Raw genomic sequence first — 6,146 nt, 5'->3', positions numbered from 1 at the left:
GAGGATGTTTGTGTCTTTAAAACAAGCTGCATGAAAGCAGAAGAATCTGGAAATGCATGAATAAGCATGACACATACCCGGTTTGAAGAAGTAAGGATTCAGTGAGAATCTTATGATGATAAATGATGCTTTGATATATGCGTGGTCATAAGTTTAGTGTTAATGGCTGATTAGTTCTTATAGTGCACAGGGTAGAGAGAAGTAGCACACCCTTTCCACCCCCAGCTTTCCTGTGCTTGTTTCCTTCCTCTGTTGGCCTGCCTCTGTCTCTGGTTCTGCCTCAGCCTCTGTCTTTGAGGCTCAGGATGTGGTGACAAGACTACGAGTTCAGAAAAACATGAACTCCGGTTTTTTTCCTTTAGTCTGAATTCGAAGGACAGGCACATATTACAGCAGCACAACATAGACAAAATATAATATTGCGAATATATTGCTGGCATGTATTCTTTTGACCAAAATTATTTAATTTTTTTTAACCTCCTGTAATAGAATCCAAAAGTGGTGGGGCAAACATGTATTGGTTCTTAAAATAAAACAAACTAACAAAAAACACGTGTGCTACTGGAACCGGAGAGAAATAACCACTTTGACTAACAGAGGACAACCAGGCCGCTGACTGACTAAAGATAAACAAACTTTCAGCACTACATTTACCATATTTCATGACTGTTATCTGTTATATGGGTCATATTATCAAGGAGGAGGACAGTTCACTGCTTGTAACGCTCAGTTCTGCGCATGTTTACAGGAAAAGTGACATGCTTCAAAAAAAAAAAAAAAAGAAAGACCCAATCGGCTTGTTTTTCCGATGTGATCGTGCTGCACGTGACAAACTCGTAATTTGGGATGGAGTTCAGTGTTTGACATTAATCAGTGTAACTGCTCAGTCAATATTAATTAACAACTTCTATACTTTTAAACAATATTTCAATATTTAAATTAGTCAACATGCTGACTCATCATTAATGTCAGCTGGTTAGCTTGTTGCTCACTTTCATAGAGGCATCGTTTTTCCCACATTTTAGCTTGAATACATTGAAAATGATGCAATTCTGACCTCCAGATTCCCTCCTCTGTGTCATGTCAAACGCTGAATAAATGAAAAACTGGTGGATCCTCACCTCAACACTTTGAAAAGTGGTGGGTCAAATGCCCTAACACAGGCCGTGATTTCAGGCTGCAAGATCACCTGAATGTCTTAACACTCTCACAAACACTCTGGAACATCTGCAACCACTGTACACAATAAAAAACTGATTTATTAGAGGCTCATTGCATGCGGGATCTGTCTGCAATAACATATTGCAAAGACTAATACTGCAATATCAACCTAAGGGCCCGTGTTATGGAATAACATGTTTTTGTAGGATGTAAACATTGTCAAAGTTTCAGAATGTACGATTCACTCCCCAGGCTATTTACGGAAAATGAGAAGCAATTTCGGAATTCATATTTTATATGATGTCACAAAAACCAACACATTTACCGGCCTGTTCAGTCTTCAGCAGTTAGGCCGTGGCAATTCATGGTGATGTTTTAAGTCATGTTTCAGCCTGGACTGCTTTTTGAATGAGGCAATACAGGGCAGCCAACTAGAAGAGGGATTCTTCACATGTCATTTTGAAAGGCACAGTAAGAAAAAAGGCTGTTTAACTTTAAGAAATAAATAATTGTTGAACAATCAGGTAAAAATGAACTGGAACTGTTTTTTGTACATAAATAAAGAAAAATGGTTTAACAAACATCATATTGCACAGCATGCATTCATGTTAAATCTGTACAAATAAATGAAATGAAAAGACATTTTTAGTACATTACAAATGGAGAACTGACTGGTAATTCCTTTCAGTTTCACAAGGAATAGAAAAAACATTCATAAAAAAAGGAGCAGATTCACAGCTGCACGCAGACGCCTTACAGTAACCCATTCCCAGCCAAGAGCTCATCAATCTCAAGAGACGTCCCACTTCAGCTACGGTCATCAAACTCTCGCAGAAGCACAGATGTAGTAGGTGTGGAAACCGTGATTGGCCGGCATGATACCACAAGACCAAATGTGGCATGAACATTAGAAGTTGTGACATTGTGGGGGTCTTATACAGTCTGGCAGGAAGCCTATACACACGCACACACATACATAACACAACAGTTAATACCCACCTTTATGCTAACGCAGTCTTTGGTGCCTCACCTGCCCCTCCTTCTGCTGCATCCCATGCTGCATCACTCTCTCCCCCAGGGACAGTTCAGTTTCCACTTGGTCAGTCAGTCCTCACAGCCCTGACCTACTTCATCACTGTGGCTTCACACACATGCACACACTGAACAGAGCTGTGCAACTAAAAACAGCAAAGTTACAGCACCATAAACGGTGCCATGCCAAACACAGAGAGACCCGGATCAGTGAAAAAAAGTCTGCACTTTCACACTTGACCACACTGGCAGATGTGACAAACCGCATTTCAAACTGTTGATCAAACAGAACTCATCATCATCCCGAAACTAAAATTGATTTTCTAAAGAATGGTGAGACCGCTGCCAATATGGCCTGATATAGAGAGAACACTCAGACTGAATTAAGGGTTAGGGTTAGGGTTAGGTCATCAGGACAATGATTAGTAAGTACAATGATATTTTGTTCTTAAAAATATAAGATAATAGTTAATACCCTTCCTCCTGCCTACATACAAATGGTCCACTGCAGCAAAGGCCTACTTTCCATAGCTTTTACCTCCAGCTTTTGTTTTTAACCTTAAAATCATTAATAAAAATGACCTGAGATAACACCTGAAATACCATATACCTGAAATAACATCTCTACTGAAACACACTGATTTTTTAAACTTCTCATTTTACATATCGATACTGCAAACACTCGTGTTTCTTTACTTTAAATGACGAACACAACAGCGATTCCTGCGCTATAAGTAAAAATAAAGTATATTTTTTTATCATTTTAACTTGTGGACCATCACAACTCTAAAGCTGTAGGGAAAATTGTGAGGATTTGTTGAGACAGTATGTTGCATTCTGGAAGACCCTCAACAGAGACCCTGAGTGCATTTACATGCACTTAATAATCTGATAACTGCAGAAAATCAGATTTTGTCAGCAACCCGATCAACAAGTTTGACTGCACTTAAAACTCCGGCTACATGAGTCAGACAGAAATCCGATTTCTGCTTTACAACCAGCCCATAAACTCATAGAAGATGTAAAATAAACATGACATAAAATCTTCATGCCACAGCTTTTCTTTAAAGCATCCCGCCACATTACCTGAAAATATGAACATACGTCATCTAGAAGATGAAGAATATTCAAATCCTTTATTTTGTGTGGTTTCAGTGCCACTCCAAAAGTGTCTTGCTGTGTCTCGTGGCAACACTACACATTTATTTCTGGTACGGCCACTTGTTCTCGCGCGATTGAGAAACACAAAAGAAATCAGTAATAGTTTACATGAACTGAGGAATCTGATTAATGAGCCAAAATCCAGCTCTCTTTATCGGATTTCTTAATCAGATTTCTAGATTGGTATGGTGTTTCCATGACCATTTGAATAATCGGACAGCTGCAGAAATCTGACTATCATCAGATTATTCAGTGCATGTAACACTCAGTGAGGACTTGGCTCCTCTGTAGTCCAACAGTTTATTACTGCCCTGTAATAATCCGTTGCTGTAACAGTAAAATGGAGTAAAGCTTTTTATGCAAGTTGTTTAAAATTAAAATTGTCCTTAAGTTCTCTGCAGGCTCTGTAAAAAAAATGCAATTATTTTCTGTGAATCATTGGCTTTTTTCAATCGTCACCAATTTTCAATTACATTGCCCGTTCACCCGTTCACCCGTTCTACTGCAAAGGTTTTAGAAATCTTCTGCAGTCTCACTTAAACACAAAACACATGTTTGAAGACTTGCTATTTCAAGGCAATAAAGCTAAAACTTGCAGTAGAATTCATTTCACTCCATCTACAACTGTTTGATCTAGTTATACTAGGCTGACTCCTAAATAAAAGGCACTAGATCATAGCCTCTAGCACATTAGCACAAACAAAGCACAAGCAACTAGCAAACGACATGTTGTGGAGCTTTAAATAGAAAAATGGATAAAAAAAAAAAACATCTGGAAATTTGCATAGTTTACTCGTGCAGTACTGATATGCTTTTACAAGAAAGGAAACCTTTATGCACTAAACCTGAAAACAGATTACATTTGGGTGAAGCTGCATTCATAGGTTGGAAGTCTCTCCTCCACTCAAGATACTTTTTCCTAACTAAGCCATGTTTTTCCCCAAAAGGCCTCAGCAAAAGCATTACTGACACCATAGGCTCGAACCCCAGCTATGTCAGGTGCATTTACATTGTATGTCTTCACTGAGAAGTTTTGGAAGTGTGTGTAGTGTTGGTCTGCAAGGTTAGAGTGCAGAGAGTGTTCACGGCGAGTGCTCATATAGTAGTAAAGTTTTGGGCAACACTGTGTGACCGTGGATGCAAAAAGATCCAGTAGCAGTAGGTTTTAAATACTGGGTCGGGTCAAAACACAAACATTCTTTAAATTATTTCATTTTTTTCCTTCTTAAAAAGGGATTCTCAACAGTTTTTAGTTCATTAACCCACTTTGCATAATTCACTCACTCTTCATAATGATGGTTCTTCATGGGTTCTTCGGTAAAGAAATTTATAGAACCATGAAAACTCAAAGAAAGATGTGCATGATTAAGAGGGTTCTTTGCATTGTGAAAGGGTCCTTCAGACTGATGGAGTATGTGTTGTATATGGCTCTACATGGACTACAGAGGGGTCTTTGAGTGTTTATGGTTCCATATTGAACCATCATTTTTAGGTGTGTCTACCAGTTTTAAGCAGCTCAACAAAACATTAAAACTAATTTGTTGTTAGGTACTCCAAAACCAGAATCAGAATCAGAATCAAGCTTTATTGGCCAGGTATGCTACACATACAAGGAATTTGGTTTTGGTTACAGGAGCTCACAGTGCACAGTATCAGACAGTCATTCACATGTAGGGAGTAAGATAAAACAAATATAAAATATAAAAAGATAAAATAAAATAAAACCTGCATTCCTATCATCACTCACTCAGACACACACACAGTCATACCTGTAAACAATGTGCAAAGTATGAGTCTAAAGTTAAAGTGCTGAGTGCAGCAGCAGTTAAAGGGTGTATAGTGGCAGAGAAAGGGATCTATGGTGAGTAAGATGCTAGAATAAATACTGGTTTGAGCGGCAGTTCCAGAGGATGGAGTTAACTTGATACTATATACCAGCGTATGTAGAAGTGCAGTTGAAGCTGGAATATTGTTGTTGTGTAATATTTAAACTGTTCAACAGAGTGATGGCTTGGGGAAGAAGCTCCTTGGTAGCCTGTATGCCCTGATCCTCATCTGGCTGAAGCGCCGGCCTGAGGGAAGGAGCTGGAACAGGTGGTGTCTGGGGTGAGAGGAGTCTATGGAGATCTTCTCTGCACGGTTCCTGGTTCTAGAGGCATGCAGTTCCAGCAGTGCAGGCAACGAGGGGCAGTCGTAGGCTGGAGGTTAGGGAGCCAGCCCTGTGACCAGAAGGTTGATCCATGACTGAAGTGCCCTTGAGCAAGGTACTTAACCCCCAAATGCTCCCCAAATGTAGGTAGGGCTGCCCACTGCTCTGGGCAAGTGTGCTCACTGCCCCCTAGTGTGTGTGCGCTCACTAGTGTGCATGTATGTGGGTGTTTCACTGCATGAATGGGTTAAATGCAGAGGTCTAATTTCACAGTGTGCAAACACAGTGATAAATGGTTCTCAATTCCAATTCAATTCAACTTAACCCCAATTGTCCTCTCTGCAAAAGAGTTAAAAACAAACACTGGGCCAAAATCTTCCTGTTTTTTCTTAAATATATTCTTGAAAAATGGCCTAAGAAAAAAGTCTGTCCGATTCACTATGTGTTTTAAACCACACTTTTGTGCTCTGGAGTGTGTGTAGATTCAGTTCTTACCAAAGGAAAAATCCCAAATAAGAAAACATTGGTGAAAGTCAGAATCTTCGTGAAAACTGCAGATGTGGGATTTAAGAAGAAATTTCTTCTTAAGAATGAGGCCCAGTGATCAGATTCGTCCAGGCAATGGGCTTTTCTGTATTTCTTT

This window comes from Pygocentrus nattereri, chromosome 9, assembly GCF_015220715.1.
Source record: "Pygocentrus nattereri isolate fPygNat1 chromosome 9, fPygNat1.pri, whole genome shotgun sequence".
NCBI classification, from domain to species: domain Eukaryota; kingdom Metazoa; phylum Chordata; class Actinopteri; order Characiformes; family Serrasalmidae; genus Pygocentrus; species Pygocentrus nattereri.
This window is presented reverse-complemented; position numbering follows the sequence as displayed.